Below are 20,302 nucleotides of genomic sequence, written 5' to 3' on the forward strand. Positions count from 1 at the left end.
CTATACTCAACATTCTTTCTCTCCAGGAAGCATCCCACAGTGCCCCACTGACCACTCTGGCCAGGACATCCGACTCTACTGCTCTTCAAGTGAACATGAAAAACCCCAGGAATGTATGAATTTCCTTTCCTGTGTGGACAGCGAGGTGAGCACACTTCAGAGCAGGCAGCACACCTGACCATGAGTTCACATTCCATGACCTTCAGTTCCCAGGGGCACAGATGAGCACCAGTACAGAGTGGGAAGAAGATCTTGGATTCACAGATGTATAGGGAAGAGGAAACTGTTCTCAGAACTACAATCCAGCAAAAGAAACATGGAAATTAATGCCAAAACTGTAAAGTCCACGGCAGAGAAAGGACATACCAGGGATGCCCAGCAATGCAGAGTGAAAATAAAGGAGCTGACAAAGGTGGCAAAAGAAAGGTCTCAAACATCACCACAAACATGCCACTTCTACGAGCAGCTACATTCAATCCTGGGGGAGGAAAGGAACAACCAGCTTCCCAAGCCAGTCTGTAGAATCTTCCCAAGACACTCATCAGAGCAGCAGTGTGGAGGACATCATGGTGGGGGAGGAAGAGAATACTCAGTTTGCTTACAAGAACTTTTTATCATCTTGGAGACAACCCCCTCTTCCCAGGACATATCAGTTAGGCACTGACTCAAGAGGAGGCACTTCTGGTGAATTCATATTTTTTTCTTGCTACAAGCAGGTTAAGGCAATTGGGTGTGATGTGTGGCATACTCTGTGCCTACACAGTGTGGGGGACCTGGAACAGCTTGTTAACATGTCTGGAGATGGAGCAGGAACCCTCTCTTGCATAGTGCCATAAAGCTCTCAGAGGAACACTTTGATCTTCGCAAAATTTCTGGGGAGACCTTTGGCATTGCACAGACCACATCTCCACTGTCTAAATTTAGAGACTTTCACTGTATGTTAACAGATTAGGTTTCAGGCTCCACAATGTATCCTCCTTGTAACTTTTCGTTACATTGAGAACCAGCAGGGAGCTTGCTGCATACTCCATCAGCTGTCCAGCTTGTACAAATCCAAAAGCAAAAATGGACAAGGGAAGACATGTTCAAGGAACAAATGCAATCAACCCACTTGCACAGGAAGCGTGTAACCAACTGAAAGAATACGCTACTGGAAGAGATGGGAGCAGAGTATTAGGGGAGGAGAGCATGCAGGGAACTCCAAGTGCAGTACCACGATAATGGCTTGTCCCTGACATCTGATAGAAAGCATGGTGGCTTTCCAAGACGCGAACCTAGAGAGACTCCCCGCTCCTTGCAGAACTTTCCCTCCTCATCCAGGTCCCCAGGGGCTTTAGGACAGAGTTTCTCAACCAGTGGTACGAGTATCCTTAGGGGGTATTCGAGAGAAATCTGGGGGGTACCTCAACACAAAACAAAAATTCAGTTTTCTCCAAAATTCAGGTAAGTTTTACATTGTTTTATTGTTTTTGTACTTTTTACACCCAAAAATTTCATCACCGGCCCGACTACGATTAAGTTGTTTTAACAAAAGTGTTGCAAGGGTAGAAAAAAAATGTGTGCGTCTGAAAACTGTAGGTACTGGGGGTACTTATTTTTTTAAGGGGTACTTTATAAAAAAAAGGTTGAGAAACACTGCTCGAGGACATAGGGTGGGAACTCAAGGGCACCCTCACACTCAAGGTCCAGGGCATCGCAAAGCAAAAGGCGGTCCTCACATTTCTGATCCTCCTCCTCCCAGCTTCAAGAATCCCACCATGGATTTATTTTCTGTCCCTTCTGTGTTCCTTAAATAAAAATGTATACTTTCTTAACAATAGTCTTTTTATTTACTTGTATTCCTGGGGGTGGGGAAGAGGGAATCACAGGAACACACACACTGAATGCAGGGGTACTTCATTAAGAGCAACATGCATGAGTTTAAAAACTGGCCATTCATAAGCCTGCACCTCTGGGGGGGGGAGGGGAGGACAAAGTATTTTTGCACTTTTACATGTCTGAGAAATAGAGGCTAGTATCTGCCAGATGACCTTAACATAATCTAAAAGCTCCTTGTTAACTAAAAGGACAATTCTTTAAGAAGTGGTAATATGAAATATGTCCAGCAATTTGTGGTAGGTGTCTTTCTTTGAGGGAGATATGCAGTGTGTCAGCAACCCTCTTAGTGAGGCTTTGAAAACGCTTAAAATCATTGGCCTGTGATAGCAGAGGGGACACGACCACCTTATCCAATGAGAACAAGATATTTGCCTGGGGTATAAGTATCCTCTTGTAGTCTGGCCTCCTTGTTCCTCAACAGTTTCCTCAAGAGGTTCTGGGGCTCTGGATACAGAGGCTGCAGGAGATTTCCTAGTACACTGTGTAGGAGACATTGGATGCCAAAGTATGCTGCCTGTAGACTGCCCACAGATCCCAGTACAGCCACTAGGGGAAGAGGAGAGAACATGAGTAGTGGTTCCCAGAGGGGGCCCATATCTGGAAGGTTGGGAATCAGAGGATAGGCATTGATTGGGAAGCTCCCGGTTAGGGATGTTAGATATCATGTAATTGACACAGGAATATTTGCTATCAGTTAATTGAACAGTCAATTAACCATATGAAATCTTTGCAGATACTGTACCGGGGGTGCCAGGTGGGAGCCGCTGCGCAAGGTAAGCCTATTTTACAAATAGTTCCCCTCATGGACTGTGTATCAGAGGCAGCAGCCCTTATCTATGGGGTCTGAGCTCCCTGCAGACAGAGGATGCTCCATGGGAGACAGAGCAGCCTTTGTCCGTAGGAGCTAGGAGCCCCTGGAGATAGGGGCTGCTACTTCAAGCAACCTCTGTCCATGGAGTGGGCACAGGCTGCTTTGCGGCAGCCTCCCCTGCCCACCCTATGCTGCTGCTTCTGATAGAGGCAGCAGTGTGAGGAGGGGCAGGCAGCACCATGGAGCCAGTGCTGAAGGGAACCAGCTTTTAATCCAGCTCTTGTTCTTGGTTGGGGGGGGGGGGGGAGGGGAGGGAGGAACGCGAGTAGTCGAGAAGATTAACCAATAAGCACAGGTTTACCAGTTAACTATATGCTCAACTACTCACTTACATCCCTAGAGAAGTCACGTAACCGCATGAAATTTTAGCGATTACATGACTAGTCAACAGTTCTTGGGGGTGGCAGACAGCGCACTCTCGTTCCACCCCTGAGGAACCCCCTGCAACCTTGCGCTGTTGCCTCTGTATCAGAGGCAGCAGTGCAAGGTGGCAGAAGCCCCTATCACAGGGAGCGTCAGAGCTTCCCGCAGACAAAGGCTGGTCAATGGCAGCAGCCCCTCCACGGGGAGCTTGGACGCATCAGAAACAGGGGCTGCAGTGTGGGGGAGGGCAGGTGACACCATGGTGCTGGTGCTGGGGGGAACCAGCTTTTAAACCAGCTCCCCCCAGCCTCAACTCCTGCCTGCCCCCCATCACTGCCTCTGTAGGAGTTAGCAAGGTGCTGGGGCGGACCCCCCACAACATGGGTCCACAGGGCTGGCACGCAGAGGGAGCCTGCTTAAAAGCTAGCTCCCCACACCCGTCAGCTCCAGCCAACCCCCTTCACCATCTGTGCTGCAGCTTCTCTATCAGATAGAGGCAACAAGGGGGAGAGTGGAGTGCGTGCAGTTGACAAGATTAACCAATAAGCCCAAGGTTATCAGTAAATCGTGTAGTTGACTACAGGTTGACATCCCTACTCCCAATTTTGTTGTGCCCTGTAATTAACAGTGAGTCCAAAGAGAGGCTGTTGTCTTGGTTACTGTTTGACTCCTCAGTGGAATAGGGCAGGTTTTACAGGGAAGTTGAAGCTTCGGGGGTAGCCGAGTTAGTCTGTACAGGATAAACTTAAAACAGCAAATGGTCTGGTGGCACTTTCCAGACTAACAAAACATGCATATGTATGTTTTGTTAGTCTAGAAAGTGCCACCAGACCATTTGTTGTAAGGGAAATTGAAGACGCATGCACCTATAGTGTGTCTGGTGCTTCTGTGAACCAGGGTACACTTTGTACAGGTACCAAGTAGTGGGAACTCTGGCATTTCTGATCATGAAGTACTGCTGCCATCAGTACCATTAAGGATTGTCACTACTGATTCATCCATACCAATGATCTTTTATAGAAGTTGCTGTCTACATGAGTTTTTCTGTAAAGTGACTAGCCAAGGATTTCAGTGTCAGTACCAATCTTGCAAAAACAGTATGGTCGCGGCTTTAACCTTATGTAAGTGGTGCCACAGCTTCAGAGCCTATGCCCTTCAGATCTTTGCAAGGGGAGTCACATTTTCTCCTTAGCTCCCCCTCCCTAGAATTTCAAAGCTCTGGGGATAACCTCCAGCATGAAGGGGATTCTGAAGTAGGATTGGACACCATTCAAGAAGACCCTTCATGAGAAGGAGATTCAACTTTAACTCAGTTTTTTCAGGCTCTAGCATTCAGTTGCTGGTATACGGTGCACTTCTGCAGGATGGGAGGCAGAGGCAGTACTCTTCTGTAACAAGAGGTGCCCAATTCATACTTTGGGCAGCAGGGCATGCATCCTGCAAGGACTGATCCCCCAAAGAATGGGAGGAGGAGGAACAGGGAGAAAAAAATTAAAAATGGAAGCCTGACATGCTACAAAAATACATTTAAACTCTAAGGGTATGTCTACACTTGCACCCTCTTTCGAGAGAGCGATGCAAATGCAGACATTCGAAATTGCAAATAAAGCCGGGATTTAAATATCTCACGCTTCATTTGCGTATTCACGTTATGGTGCCATTTCAAAATAAGACGCGGTTATTGAGAGAAAATCCCTCTCTCGAAATAACCCTTATACCTCATACAATGAAGTTTATGAGAATATGCAAATGAAGCATGGGATATTTAAATCCTAGCTTCATTCGCCATTTAGAAGGTCTTCATTTGCATCCCTCTCTTGAAAAGGGGACAAGTGTAGACATACCCTAAAACTAAAAAACTATCAACTATAATGAAAACTGAGTTAAGAAAAATGGGTTGCTACTCATTCTGTCTCAAGCCAAGAGCATTTGAGAAGGACCTGACAGCAGTTCATCAACACAGCACTAGAAAGCTTTGAGGCAAAGCACAAGGAAGGGAGAGCGCATGTGTAAGTTGAAAGCCACCTAAAATCTCTTGGCAGTGGCACAGGGGCACAGATACACCTATAGTAGAACACCTGAAGGAACACTACTCAAAGAAGAATCTCTTGGTCCTGGTCAATCGAAAGAGACAATAGTTCAACCATTCTTGTGCAGCTTATAGTTGCAGGGAAATAAATCTGTAGTTTCCCAAATAACTGTCAAAAATGGATGGATGAGGAAAATTTTAATTCATCCTTGAGGAATTTTTAAAAGCTTTCAGGAGAATCCTGCTTGAGAGTTACATTCATCAAAGGGCGGCTAAGTAAGTTTGCCTTTGTAAGGTTAAGCTGGAAAAGGGAAAAGATTGAAACAACTTCTAAAAGAAGAAAACCTAGAGAGAAAACCTCTGCCTCAGAGAACAATGACAAAATGTTGCAGGAACACCATCACAGTATACTAAGCATTGCTTCTAAAAGGCATGGATAGATAACCTACATTGGAAAGAATCAGCACTGACCTAGTGAAGACACCAGTTTCAAGACTGATGGAGCACATCCTCTTTGTAGAACAGAACTCAACATTTCCATCTACTGGTGAATGGAAAATAAACGGTCAAGGGGACTGTTTTCAGATGTGCTTGACCTGAACTTTGTTCTCTGAAAATCAAGAGTGTGAATCATCTCATACAAAAATATTTGTGTTGCATATTACAAGAAGCCCTAAGGCAATCAATATCAGAGCAATATCTCATTTATCCCATATCAGTTAAGAATTCTGGAATAGGACCACCATGAGCTTCAATTTGTTGAAAAATTCCTCTGATCAAGTTTACAGGGAAATGGGCTCTTCCAAACAGCATTCATATCCCCTAGATCAGGGGTGGGGAACCTAAGACTCAGGGGCAGGATGCAGGTCTTGGCTTGCCTGGTTCTGGCCCCCAAGGCTCCGCCTCCACATTGGGGAGCTCGTGCTAGCACTCCAGCCTCTGGCTGTCCCCGCATGGGGCTGGAGCACACAATTCACTAACCTGGACCTCCTTAGGTTCTAGTGTGCAAGGGGAACGTGGAAAGTATCTTTCTGCTTCTCAGTTGGGGGCTACGTCAGTGAGGTTTCTGTTTTGGTTTGGTTCCCCCCCCCCCCCACACACACACACACTTGTGTGCAGCTCCCTGACGGATTTTCCTGTGGGTCAGCAGCCCGAGACCCAAAAAAAAGGTTCCTCTCTCCTGTCCCAGATGATTAACTTCAGGTACTCATGCTGCATCTCAGCACTTCAATGGAAAAACAAAAGCTTCTAACCAAAGCTTAAGATTCCCTAAGACCTAACACTGGATCACACCAGTCTGTGGTTGTGCAAACCAGTCTACAGAAGTCCTAGAAACACAAGACATGTACATCCAAGCAACCATGAAGAATTAGCATAAAGCCCACACATGAGCTTTCAATTCAATTCTTGTATATTTCATTTAAATGAGAACAGTGAATTTGATACAGGAAACAGAAGAGAGCTAACAGCTTTGGTATAATATGTTGTCTTAAAGCAGTTTTGGAGTGATCTAGCATTCATCCAAAACCTACAAAAACATACCTAACCAGAATTAGACCATTTCCCCATCAATGAATCTTTAAAAAAAAAAAAAAAAAAAAAAAAAAAAAAACACCACACAAAGAACAGTACACACAGGCTGGTATCTTCATCTTCAGCTACAAACTTCAAATATATTCCAGTTTCTCTTGCATTATCTGACAAACTAGGGCTCTGCACTGAAGCTATTATCATGGCCCCTACTGCTTATTGGAGACAAAGAAGGAATTTACCTGTCAGACAACTGCAGTCTTTTAGAGCAACAGGTCTCTGGCAATTACTCACTGTGGTTGATAGTGATTTTTAGAAAGGCTGTAGACAATATTTTCTGTCATTTTAATCTGTGCACCTAATTGTTTGTTTAAAAATCAATCTCAATTAATTCAGTCTTACATTCCTTCCTCTGCCCTTCTCCTAATTCTCACTAACCTCTTCATTCTCACCTTCCCACTGCCAGCACAGCCCACATTTTATTTTCTTCTCCTTTCACTTTCCTCCCTACATTATTCCGTTTCATCTCATACACCCTTTCACTGGGTGAGAAGCGTTACATGTACGGGGAAACCAGGGGAGAGAAGAATGAGATGTAGGATGGGGCAAATCAAGCAAGGGAAGAAGAGATAATAAAAGCAGTATATGGAATGAATGAAGAAGAAAAAAGTTCAAGTGAGTGAAGTAAACTGAATGAGGGGAAAGTTCAGAGATTTAGATATCTGCAACACTCCAAAAAAATCTGTTAAAAAGAAACACTTAAACAATGAATAGTCTAGCAACACTGTCTGACTATTCATTAAGTTTTTTCAGTTACAGACTAACTCCGCTACCCCTTCTGAATCTGTTAAAACAATCCTTTCCTTTCTTATCTTAAGCTATTAACACCTATGTAAACTTTATAGTGGTAGCTGAGAGAGTCTGTAACAGGAAAAACTTAAACAAAATAGTCTAGTAGCATTTAAAGACTGACAAAACATGTAAATGGTATCATGAGCTTATATGGGCACAGCCCACTTCTTCAGATGACTGGAGTTTAGGATGTGCAGATCCAAAATAAATACAGGAGAAGGAAAAAGAAGGGGTCGGGAAAAAGGATCAGAGGGTATGAAAGTATCAAAGGGGAAAACAAGTAGCCAGAACTGGTAACCTACAGGTACCTAAAGACTGAATAGTTAAAAGAAGCAGATAAGGATCATAGCATAGCAATTAGATAGGAAGGGTACTAACGCAAGAATCCACACAAAGAGCTGTTGGCACCTTCACTGAATGTTAGGTTGATAATGTCCCAGCCATCCATTATCTCGATTAAGAAGGTTATCACTGGAGGAACTGAATTTGTGGATGAACTGTAATTCCAACACACCTCTGTGTATTTGGCTTGTAGAACTGGTTTGTGACAAGATAGCCACCTGGAGATTTTTAAAGAGTGATTAGGTAGACTGAAGTGTTCTCCAACAGGTTTCTGGGTGTTCTCTTTACATATATCTGATTTGTGTCCATTGATTCTTTCCTGTAGGGACCATCCAGTTTGTCTAACATATGTAACAGTGGGGCATTGCTGGCATTTGATGGCACAGATCAAATCACTAGATGTGCAGTTAAATGAGACTTTGATTTGGTAGCTTATGTTGTTGGCTCCAGTGATGAATTCGCTTGTATAGATATGTGGGCAGAGTTGGCACTGCAGCTATATTGGACATACTGGACAGTCCCTAAGGGAAAGAATCAATGGACACAAATCAGATTCTACACAGACATCAAGAACCATTAGCACCTTCATTGTTTGGTTGGTTGATAATGTGCGAGCCATCCAATATCACAATTCAAACCACTAGTATAAGAATTAAACTTGTGAATGTAATCATGCAAATGTCCCCTGGCGCACACACCTCCCCATGCATCCTGCCTTCCCCCCCTCCCTCCCGACCCCCGACACCCCAAAAAACTGCCCCCTGCCTCTCTCTCACTGCACAGATGCCAACACCCACCCCATTCCCTTTTTCCCCCAGCAACCCCATGCTGGCAGCCCTTTCCACCCCCTTCCCAGCCCAGGAAAGTTGAAGACTGCTGGGTTTCTGCCTCTGTCTGGCAGATGGGACTCCCCTAACTCCCCTCCCCTCTGACTTCCCCCCCAAGCCAATTACTTACTGAATCTGCCCAGCCACTCATTGCCATGCTCCCCACCCCCCAGCCAGTCGGCTCAGCTCCTTGCCTGCATGGGAGCTTTGACTGTCTAAATGGGACTCTGAAAATAGCTGTACAGTTGCACAGCCACGCACCTTAGAGGGAATTTAGAAAACTACCACAATCAAACAGTAATACATTGTTCTTGTTTCCAACTATTTCTCTAGCTAGCCAAGCTCTTCAATGAAAGACTATAGTGTGGCATCATGGCCTCCCTCCAGACTTAAAAGTCAGGGACCACTATCTTCCTCTTGGTGGGCAAACTCAGGCCTAACCTACCACCCTCATCAGAAGTACTGGGGTGGGATAGGAAGTATAAAAGAAGGGCCCTGCAATTCAGTTGAGCAGAAGCCCTGGAAGGAAACAAATCTCTCCAGTCTCTGCAGACAAGCCCGTACTGCATAGCACCCTGCCTCCAGAGAATTCAGAGCCCAGAGGACTTGTGGACTGCCTTCCACAGTATACCCAGAAGGGACAGAGGGCCACTGGAACATATAACTTCTCCAGAAGCAGTAACCCAAGGAAACCAGACTTTAGTCCAGTTTTGTTGCTGGAGTGGGGGTCACTGTGTTGCAGCTGGAATCCCTGCTGAAACAATGGCAGATACTTTGCTGCTCTTAGGGCACGGTGGGACCTGGTGGAATCATGTGGACCCGGTGGAATCGTGTGGACCCAGGGTCCTCATATCCCCTCTGCCGCCAACCCCACCTCTGGGGTGACAGACTTTTCATCCCTAGGATGGAAGGCCTGTGCTTGGCTTGTGGCTCTCTCTCTGACCTCTCCAACCCCGGTCAAGAGATGATGAACCTTTGATTGTGTGTGCTGGCTGCCTTAGCCAGGAGACATGGGCTAAAGCCTGTGCCCTACTCTGCTCCTCAAAGAGTCAGAGCTTTAGACTGTTAGATATTGACAGCCCCAGCTAGGAGGATGTGAGCTCAAGACTGCTCAACGTTCTGTCCTGGGCAAGGTGACTAGAGAACATAAGAATGGCAATACTGGGTCAGACCAAAGGTCCATCTAAGCCCAATATTCTGTCTGCTGACAGTGGCCAACCAGATGCCCCAGAGGGAGGGAATCACAACAGGTAATCTTCATGTGATCCCTCCCGTGTCACCCACCTCCAGAGAAACAGAGGGTAGGGATACGATTCCTACCCATCCTAGCTAATAGCCATTGATGGCTCTATCTAGCTCTTTCCTGAACCCTGTTAAAGTCCAAGTCTTCACCACATCCTCTGGCAAGGAGTTCCAGAGGTTGACTGTGCACAGCGTGAAAAACAACTTCCTTTTGTTTTAAATCTGCTACCTATTAATTTCATTTGGTGACCCAGAGTTCTTATATTATGGGAACAAGGAATTAACTTTTCCTTATTCACTTTTTCCACACCAGTCATGACTGTATAGACCTCTATCATATCAGGCTATCAGGAAGGCATGGGCTTTATAAAGCCCGTGAGTAAGTGACCAGGGAGGTTTGCAACCAGGGTCAGCTAACAGTTTTGAGAGGGAGTTCCCCAGGTGAAGGAGGAGCTAATATGGGACCCTTGAAGTAAGTGGGGGGGGGGGTTGCTTCCTAGTTGCCTGAAAGAAACTGTGTGCCGAGCTTGCATTTGTCTGTCTGAAGGTTCAAGTGATGAGCTGTTTGAAGGACCGTATGCTGTGGCCAGCAGTTGGAAGCTGTGAGCTTCTTAAAGAGGATTTGAAATCTAGAATACTCTGTTCATTGGCTGAGCCTTAGCCAGGGAGCAGAGCTATCAGGAAAGGCCAGAACTTTATAAAGCCTGTGAGTAAGTGACCAGGGAGCTTGCGAACAGGGTCAGCTAGCAAGGAGTTTAGAGAGGGAGTTGGAAGGGGGTGAGGTGCACTTGCCATCGCTTTAAAACTTTTAAACTAAACTAAAAACAAAATTTCCTGATTTAAAATAAAAACCCTATCAATAACCTAAGTAGCTTTAGGAGAGAATGAAGGCAGAAGTCCAGCAGCAGAGTGCAAGCTATCCTGTTTATTGCCCTCAATGTAGCATGTATGATTTCCTGTCCCATAGGCGGGTGGCATATCTGTGCATTCGGTGTAAGGAGCTCTTGGCCCTCTGAGACCACATACAGGTTCTGGAGGTCAGAGTGGCTGAATTGGAGGAGCTCAGGGAGGCCAAGAAGTACGGAGATGAGGCTTTCCAGGACACAGTAGAACTGTCCCACCTCCGGTCACACAGATGCTGTGCTGTCAAGGAGGATGAAAGGCTCAGGGAAAGAACATTCAACTAGAGCAGAGGGAAATGATTCCACAGTTGAGACCCTTCTTGGAGATGATGTTATGGCATCCTCTCACACTGAGGCTACAACTCCAGGGAAGGGAACACCAGTCATTAGGAAAAGGCAGGTGTTAGTAATGGGGGATTCGATCATTAGAAACAGATAGCTGGGTCTGAGATGACCGGAAGAACCGTACGGTATTAGTGACTTACCGGACTGGTGCGAAGGTTGCAGGTCTCTCAAGACATCTAAATATACTTATGTGTAGTACCGAGGAAGAGCCAGTGGCCGTGGTACGTGTAGGTACCAATGACATAGGGAAGGGTAGAAGAGAGGTTCTGGAGACCAAATTTAGGCTGCTAGGAAAGATTAAAATCCAGGACCTCTATAGTAGCGTTCTCTGAAATGCTTCCAGTTCCATGCAAAGGCCGGGTAGGCAGGGAGAGCTTCAGAGTCTCAATGTGTGGATGAGACGATGGTGTCGAGAGGAGGGGGTTTAGATTTATTAGAAACTGGGGAAACTTTTGGGATAGGAGGAGCCTATACAGGAAGGATGGGCTCTACCTAAACTAAAATGGAACCAGACTGCTGGCACTTAACATTAAAAAGGTTGTAGAGCAGTTTTTAAACTAAGAGCTCTGGGAAAGCTGACTGGTGCAGAGGAACACATGGATCTGACAGAGACATCTATTAGGGGAGGTTCTATTAATAGAAATGCTCTATGTTCTAATCAGGAAGAGAGAATAGACATATGGGTAGGATCAGATGAGACAATCAAATGAAAGTCTAACATCAAGAAATGGCAGACAGATAAATAGTGACAAATTATTAAAGTGCTTATACGCAAATACTAAAAGTCAAACAAGTAAAATGGGTGAACTAGAGTGCCTAGCTTTAAAGGAGGACAATGATATAACGGGCATTACAGAAACTTGGTGAAATGAACACAGTCATACCAGGGTACAAAATATATCGGAAGGACAGAACAGGTCGTGCTGATGAGGGAGTGGCACTATATGTGAAAGAAAATGTAGAATCAAATGAAGTAAAAATCTTAAATGAGCCAAAATGTCCCATAGAATCTCTATGGATAGAAATTCCATGCTCCAATAATAAGAATATAGCAGTAGGGATATATTATCAACCACTTGATCAGGACTGTGGTAGTGACTATGAAATGCTAAGGGAGATTAGAGAGGCTATCAAATTAAAAAACTCGATAATAGTGGGGGATTGCAACTATCCCCATATTGACTGGGTACACGTCACCTCAGGACGGGATGCAGAGATAAAATTTCTTTATACCGTAAATGACTGATTCTTGGAGCAGCTGGTTCTGGAACCCACAAGGGAGTGCAGGATCTGATTCAAGAGGTCAATATAGCTGGACCGTTGGGAAATGGTGTCTATAATATAATAAAATTTAACATCCCCGTGGCAGGAAAAACACCTCAGCAGCCCAACAATAGCATTTAATTTCAGAAAGGGGAACTACAGAAAAATGAGGAAGTTAGTGAAACAGAAATTAAAGGGTACAGCGACAAAAGTAAGATATCTGCAAGCTGCATGGAAACTTCAAAAACACCATAATAGAGGCCCAACTTAAATGTATACCCCCAAATTAAAAAACACAGTAAGAAAACCAAAAAAGTTCCACCATGACTTAACCACCAGGTAAAAGAAGCAGTGACAGATAAAAAGATATCTTTCAAAAAGTGGAAGTCAAATCTTAGTGAGGAAAATAGAAAGGAGCATAAACTGTCAAATTAAGTGTAAAAATATAATAAGAAAAGCCAAAAGGAGTTTGAACAACAGCTAGCCAAAAACTCAAAACAGTAAAATGTTTAAAGTACATCAGAAGCAGGAAGCTGGCTAAACAACCAGTGGGGCCTTGGACGATCGAGACACTAATGGAGCACTCAAAGATGATAAAGTTATAGTGGAGAAGCTAAATTAATTCTTTGCTTCAGTCTTCACAGCTGAGGATATTGGGGAGATTCTTTTTAGGGGACAAATCTGAGCAATTGTCCCAGATTGAAGTGTCATTAGAGGAGATTTTGGAACAAACTGATAAACTTAACAGAAAAAAGTCACCAGAACCAGATGGCATTCACCCAAGAGTTCTAAAAGAACTCAATGGAAAATTGCAGAACTATTAACTGTGGTTTGTAACCTAGCCTTTAAATCAGCTTCCGTACCTAATGACTGGAAGATAACTAATATGATGACTATTTTAAAAGGGCTCCAAAAGTGATCCTGGCAATTAAAGACCAGTAAGTCTAACATCAGTTCTGGGCAAAACAGTTGAAACTATAGTAAAGAATAAAATTGTCAGACACATGGATGAATATAATTTGTTGGGAGAAGTCAACACGGTTTCTGTAAAGGGAAATCATGCTTTAATAATCTGCTAGCGTTCTTTGAGGGGGTCAACAAACATGTGGACAAGGGGGATTCAGTGGATATAGTATACTTACATTTCCAGAAAGAGGTATCCCTTGCCACTGTTTCTCTGGAGATGGGCGACAGGAGAGGGATCACATGAGGATTACCTGTTGTGATTCCTCCCTCTGGGGCATCTGGTATTGGCCACTGTCAGCAGACAGTATACTGGGCTAGACGGACCTTTGGTCTGATCCAGTATGGTCGTTCTTATGTTTATCCCCCCTTTAATCGCCTCTTTTCTAAGATGAAAAGTCCAAGTCTTTTTAATTTCTTCATATGGGACCCGTTCCAAACCCTTAATCATTTTAATTGCCCTTTTCCGAACCTTTTCCAATGCCAATATATCTTTTGAGATGAGGTGATCACATCTGTACGCAGTATTCAAAATATGGGCGTACCATGGTTTTATATAGATATTTTCTGTCTTATTTTCCAACCCCTTTTTTTATCACTCCTAAACATTCTATTTGCTTTTTTGACTGCCGCTGCACACTGAGTTGATGTTTTCAGAGAACTATCCACAATGACTCCAAGATCTCTCTGCAAATTTTGCGCTCTTACTGTTTACCCCTTTCTCCAGATCATTTATAAATACACTGAATAGGGTGGGTCCCAGGATAGACCCTTGGGGGACATCACTATTTAGCTGCCTCCATTCTGAAAACTGACCACTTATTCCTACCCTTCATTTCCTGTCTTTTAACCAGTTATCAATCCATGAAAGGACCATCCCTCTTATCCCATGACAACTTATTTTTACTTAAGAGCCTTTGGTGAGGGACCTTGTCAATGGCTTTCTGGAAAGCTAACCACCCAACTGTTACGAGTTGTTTTCCTTTATATCTCTGTAGCTGCCTAGCAGACTTCTTACTGTTCCACCCTGCCAGAAAGATTCAAGCCTGAGTACAGCTGCCTGACACAGCAAGGCAGAGTAGCCTCCCTTACAATCTGAGTGAGAGAGACCACTTCAAAGACTATCTATAGACCTAGCTGAGAATGAGGACCACCATAACCACTTCTCACCAATAGTCACTGCTGTAGTCACAGAAAATGCAGACACCAGCTAGCATGAACTGGGAAAGGATTTGTCCATAAAACTCATATTTTACTTCATCTCCAACCACTGTACTATCACCGAAAGCACCACCTTCAAATAGTGGGGGAAATGTAGGCAGCTCCATGGCTCCCTGCACATACCAGTTCCCGACTGCTCTCCTATGCTGCTATCTCTGATTAAGTGCAATAGTGCGGAGGGACAGGCATGTCCTCAGGAGATGGTGCTCACCACTCATGTTGGCTCCTGCAGAGCCACTTTTCCCCTTGCATGTAAACTTGTAACCGTTGAAAATTTCAGCAATTACTCATTTACAAAAAAACAACCAACCCACTGTTCAAGCCCCACTGGCTACCACTCTGAAGCTACAAGAAGTCAAAGAGTCTGTTAAAAACTGGGAATCAATGACCTCCATGACAAAATTTACCTCATTTGTGAGTGATAAATTATATAAGGGAAAACTCATTTCATGAACGTCCTGAATGGCAGCTTTTACATTTAAAGAAAAACAGGTAACTAAGTGCGTAAAGTTCATCAGATACATTTTGTATTGGTCTTTCAAGATAGCAGGTAAGTAGATCCAACAAGCAACTATAAATGGCAAAACTGTGATGAGATAGTCTTAATCCTGGACTGCTTACCTTGAATACTACTCTTGTGCTTCATATTGCATAATAGCCTCTGCCAGTAGATCCCTATTAAATGTTAACATTACCTCATCAGTGACTGTTGGAAGAGTTCTACCTACTGTACCAACTAGAAATGTTAGCTAGCAATTAATTCAATAATTGTGTAACTACACAAAATATTGGTTACGTGACTATTCAATAGTCCTCGGGGGTGGGGCCAGCAGTCAGTGCACCCCACACGGAGGAAGCCTCCTGCCACCCCGCGCTGCTGCTTCTGTATTAGAGGCAGCAGCACGGGATGGCAGGCAGGAGCAGGTCCACAAGAGAGCTGGTTTAAAAACCAGAAGCAGCAGCACAGGGCTGGAATCAGCCTCTGTCCACATGGGGTCTGAGCTCACCATGGATAGAGGCTGTGCCAGCATCCCACAGAGCAGCCTCTGTCCACCACAAGCCTGGGCCCAACGCTGACAGACTGCTCCACAGCAGTCTCCCCTCTCCCTCCCACCTGCAGCTGCTGCCTCTGATAAAGGTAGCAGCATGGGGAGAGGGGGAAGAAAGGACTCACATGAGCCCATACATGCGGAGAGCTAGCTTGAAAACTGGCTCCCCGGGAGTAATGACTCCAGGGGCAAGGGAAAGCAGGCAGCTCTGCAAATCCTGTGCTCAGGGGAAGTCTGCTTAAAAACCGGCTACCCACAGTACAGGCTCTCACTCTCCCCCATTTTTGCTGCCTCTGATATGGAGGCAGCAAGGAATTGAGTACATGTAGTCAATAAGATTAACCAATAACCTACTGGCAAAACACCTATGACACTGCTTGGGAAAACAGATTATTAGCCAGATTTGTCCCCTACTGGGGGGGAGGGGGAGGAGACTACCAAAAAAGCCACCACACACCCAGCTAAAAGTGAATTTTAATTTTTTAATGGATCAGCATTCAATCATAAGAGCACCCTTCATCTGAAAACTGCAAATATATCAATCCACCCACCACTGAAATACGCATATTTGGGATGGAAAACAGAAGCTATTTAAGGAGGTATAGTAATACTATGGTCAAAATATCACCCCTAAAAATATGGTTGAAGATGCCAATGGGAAGAACATTTCTATTACATTTTTAACTGCCCCAACTTCAGAAGCCCCATACCTACTACAAAATATAATTTCTCTCCCCCTTCTACTTGCTTTGAACACCACAATTGATAAAGTTCATGTTATTTTAAAATTAAGTCATCTGAAGAATTTTAACAAAGGTGCTTTGGTATATTTTATTTGGGATGTATTTAAACAAGAGAAAAATATGTTTTCTACAAAATTAAGAATATCTTACTTCAATCAGTTACAAGCGAATTCTACCTTTGAAAAGTTTAGTTTGTTGGTAAAGCAGATCCAAGTTACTATCCTCCAATACAACTAAATTGTAAATTTTTACAAAGTCACCTGAACAAGCCTGCCTGATGTTTTTAACAGTCTAACTTCTGAGACATGTACACTCCCAAAATTAGGTATTGAGAAATCCTCAAACAATTTGATTCAAACAATTTTTTTAAACATTTGAAACAGATGTAAAGCTTTAACACAAATGAAATTCTGAAAAACAGAAATTTAAAATATTTTACTTGGAATGGCTGGCATCACTTGGCCTTCAGATTTGTGGCACTCAGAATGGTAGAATGCAAACACCAAAGAAATACACAAATTATATTTGTCTATGGAGCACCTTCTCTATCTGAATAGATTATGAGTTCACCAAGCAAGAGACAGTAATGAAAAAGTGTTAACAGCAAACTGCTGAACATCCAAAGAAGCAGAATAAAAGCAAGTTTTGTTGAAGATTAACTGACTTAGGGGTAGTGATGGTAAAATGTGGGTAATTGGGTAACCGTGTAACCACTGGAAATCTCAGTGGTTACAATCACCAGCAGTGCAGGGTGGCAGCTGGCTCCCAGTGTGCACCAGCTCTTGCCTGCCACTCCACTCTTAGGGAGCCAACTGTCATCCCATGCTGCTGCCTGATATACAGCCAGCTCTCCAGGAGCAGGGCGGGAGCCTGCATGTTAACTGTGAACAGTAACTGATAAGCCCAGGTTATACTTTTACATCCATACTCAGGGATGGAAGAGTTGGAAAAATGCAATGGTGATATTGTTTGACATGTGAATTTATAATATACCAATTAGAACCTTGTTCAGTTGTAAAGACAAAAAACCCTCAAATAAGTATCAAACTCCTAAATCCAATTTTTATTCAGGAGAGTAGACTAAACCTTTGGTCATGTAGATAAAGTCCAGGTAGCTATCAAAAAAGGATAATCCTCTGTAAATTTAGAGCAATTCTGTTCCAAGCACACAATCCTATCTCCAAATAAGCATCCCAACAAGCTTAGTAATAAAATGCAATCACGTTTAGCTCAAGAAATTTTAACAACTGATTTGTCTGTCCGCCAGGTAGTGCCAGGCTTTCTTCCATAGGATTGCAAAGCCAGCAGTATGCATATTCAATATCATGGAACCTAAGTAAAAAAGTTTCCCTCTGCCTGCTGAAACCAGCGTATTTGTATAAATAAGTTTGATACAGATATGAAGATACAACCTAGCAAAACAAGTATAAGGACTTTGTAAAAAGTGAGATTTTTATTTACTGAACTGAAATTCTGTATTTACTATTTACTAATCTAACTTATGTTATAGAACTAATATAGTATGAATGAATAAAATTTTACCCATTTCCTATATTTTTAAAAACCTTTCATATATCCGCAATCCATCAAAACAAAATTAACTTGATATTGTCCTTAAAATGCTGAAATTTGAAACCATCTTAGTAAGTGTAAACAGAACAGATTGTCTTCAAAGTCCTGTTGCAAGAACAATGGGTGAAATCCCACCCCTACCTTACACTCAAATAGAAAACAGCTAGGAGGTTCATTCTGGTGGAGAACACCCTGTGCTGGCTTAGCTCCCTTCCCACTTCAATTTCTGCTGGCTTTTAGGCACAACCCTGATCCACATCATCACCAGTTAAACATCACTGCGCAAATATTTCAGTAACTCCATAGAGCAACAATAGGCCTTCAAACATAAATACAACCATTTCCACTTCCCAAAATGAAGAGCTACCCTACATGAGTAAATCCAAACTCCTAGATTCAAAAAACTCCACCACTTTCATTTACCAAATATTTTAAACAATAAAAGTTAAAACATAATTGTTACATTTAATTTCCTTTTCCAACTATTTTTTGAAGATTTGGAGGCGGGAAAGATAAGAGCAGATGAGTGGAGATACACAATGGTCAGAGACATTACTGTTATTAGCTTCTGCTAACTCCAGAGCAAGCAGTGAAATGTAGGCTCCCTGCCAACAACTAAACCAAATGAAGACATTCTGGAATTTCAGCCTCCATTTCAGACTGTTCCTTTTCATCAGGCAGTTCAGCAACTTTATAAGCAAGGTATATTAAAATCAAATAAGAAATTGAAAAGTACATGAATTTTGTTTGGGCTGAACTTTGTAACTAAGATTTCTCTCTCCAATTTAAACCTTGTATTAGAGATGTAAGCCACTAAGTTAACTATCTGATAAACATAAGCTTATCAAATAGTCGACTAGTCATCCCCCTTCCCCCTCCCCCCCTCCCCCCCCCCCCCCCCCCGCTTCCTCTATCATCTTAAAAAAACTGGTTCCTCCCAACAGTCTCCTTGGGGGGCAGGAGAGGCAGGTGGTAGCAAGAACCAGACATGAGCCAGGAATCAGCTGATTCCCGGCTCCTGTCCAGTCCCCAACCCTGTGCCTCTCCTTTTTAAATGCATTAAGAGCTTGTTGGCTCTTACTATATTTCAAAGGCTGGTGCACAGCAGGGGGGACCCAGGACAGCTGATTTCTGCCAGCTCTTAATACATTTAAAAGGCAGAGCCACAGTGGGATTAGCTCCCAGGGTTGGGAGCCAACCCCACTGCAGCTCCCCCTCTTACCGACTAATCAACAAAAACTCCATCGACTAGTCAATTAGTTGATTAAACTTAACACCCCTAATTTGTGTCATCTCAGAATGGCAAATTAAAAGGTTTCCAAAAACTGCAGTGATGTATTGGTTTTAAAATCTCAAAACAAGCAATTGGATCAGTTTGAAAGTCCTTCCTTCTTTATTTGGATCCACACAGCACAGTTCAAGACTTAGTTATTGATAGGTTGGGAATAGTAAGTTATCAATTTAAAAACTGACCATGCAATCTTAAAGATTTTCTCCAAATTAAACAGAAGCTCTGAAATAGGATAAACTTTTTATACTTAAATCTAGTATTTAAAATCCATCTTGAATTGCAATTTATTAGTCTTGAAATTAGCCACTGTCAACTTGAAATAAGATTTCACATTGGACTAGAGAATAATGCATCAAAATTCCTTTCTGTATAGTTATTTTGATATGCTTAACATTTTTTATTAGAGAACAATTGCTTAGTTCTCTTTTTACAGCACCATTTGAAGTGTATATTGCAAGCAACCCTTTTGTAATCATCATGGTTACCAAACCGTCAAAGAGATTTTAGTCTACTAAATTAATATCTATTTAAAATATATTACAACCCAGTCAAAAGGCAGCTCATATTTAGATATGCTTCCACCTGCTGGATACCATATTTGCTATTACATCAAACTCACATGATCAGTTTTCATTTTAATAGTTTATTGCTTAGGTTATTCATTAGGCAATTTGATACCATTTTATTAATACTAGTTAAGATCTAGTCCACATTATAGATTAGGGATGTGAACAGCTAACCGGTAATCGGTATCCATTAACCTTAACAGATGAGGCCTTCCAATTACAGAGTAGGGGCTGGAGCAGCTCCAGGCCTGTCACAAGCAGGGGACAGCATGGCCAGAGAAGCCCCTGTCAGGTGGTGGGCCTGGGAGAGCTGCAGGCAGAAGCACTCCACCCTGACTTCTGATTTTAGAATTTAACCCAAAGCCTGAAAGAATATTTGGGAGGAGACAGGGTTTGTCTACATGCAATTTAGACTCCATCATGCCATGTCATTTCCATTTTAAAAATGATCCA

At 43.2% G+C, this 20,302-nt stretch overlaps 1 protein-coding gene across 3 annotated transcripts in view; it reads right to left on the minus strand.

Moving 5' to 3' along the window:
* EP300 (EP300 lysine acetyltransferase) overlaps nucleotides 1-20,302 on the minus strand; it is a 138,762-nt gene that overhangs the window by 97,809 nt on the left and 20,651 nt on the right. The gene's annotated exons all lie outside the window — the stretch shown is intronic.

The sequence above is a fragment of the Pelodiscus sinensis genome, chromosome 1, assembly GCF_049634645.1.
Source record: "Pelodiscus sinensis isolate JC-2024 chromosome 1, ASM4963464v1, whole genome shotgun sequence".
Lineage (NCBI taxonomy): Eukaryota > Metazoa > Chordata > Testudines > Trionychidae > Pelodiscus > Pelodiscus sinensis.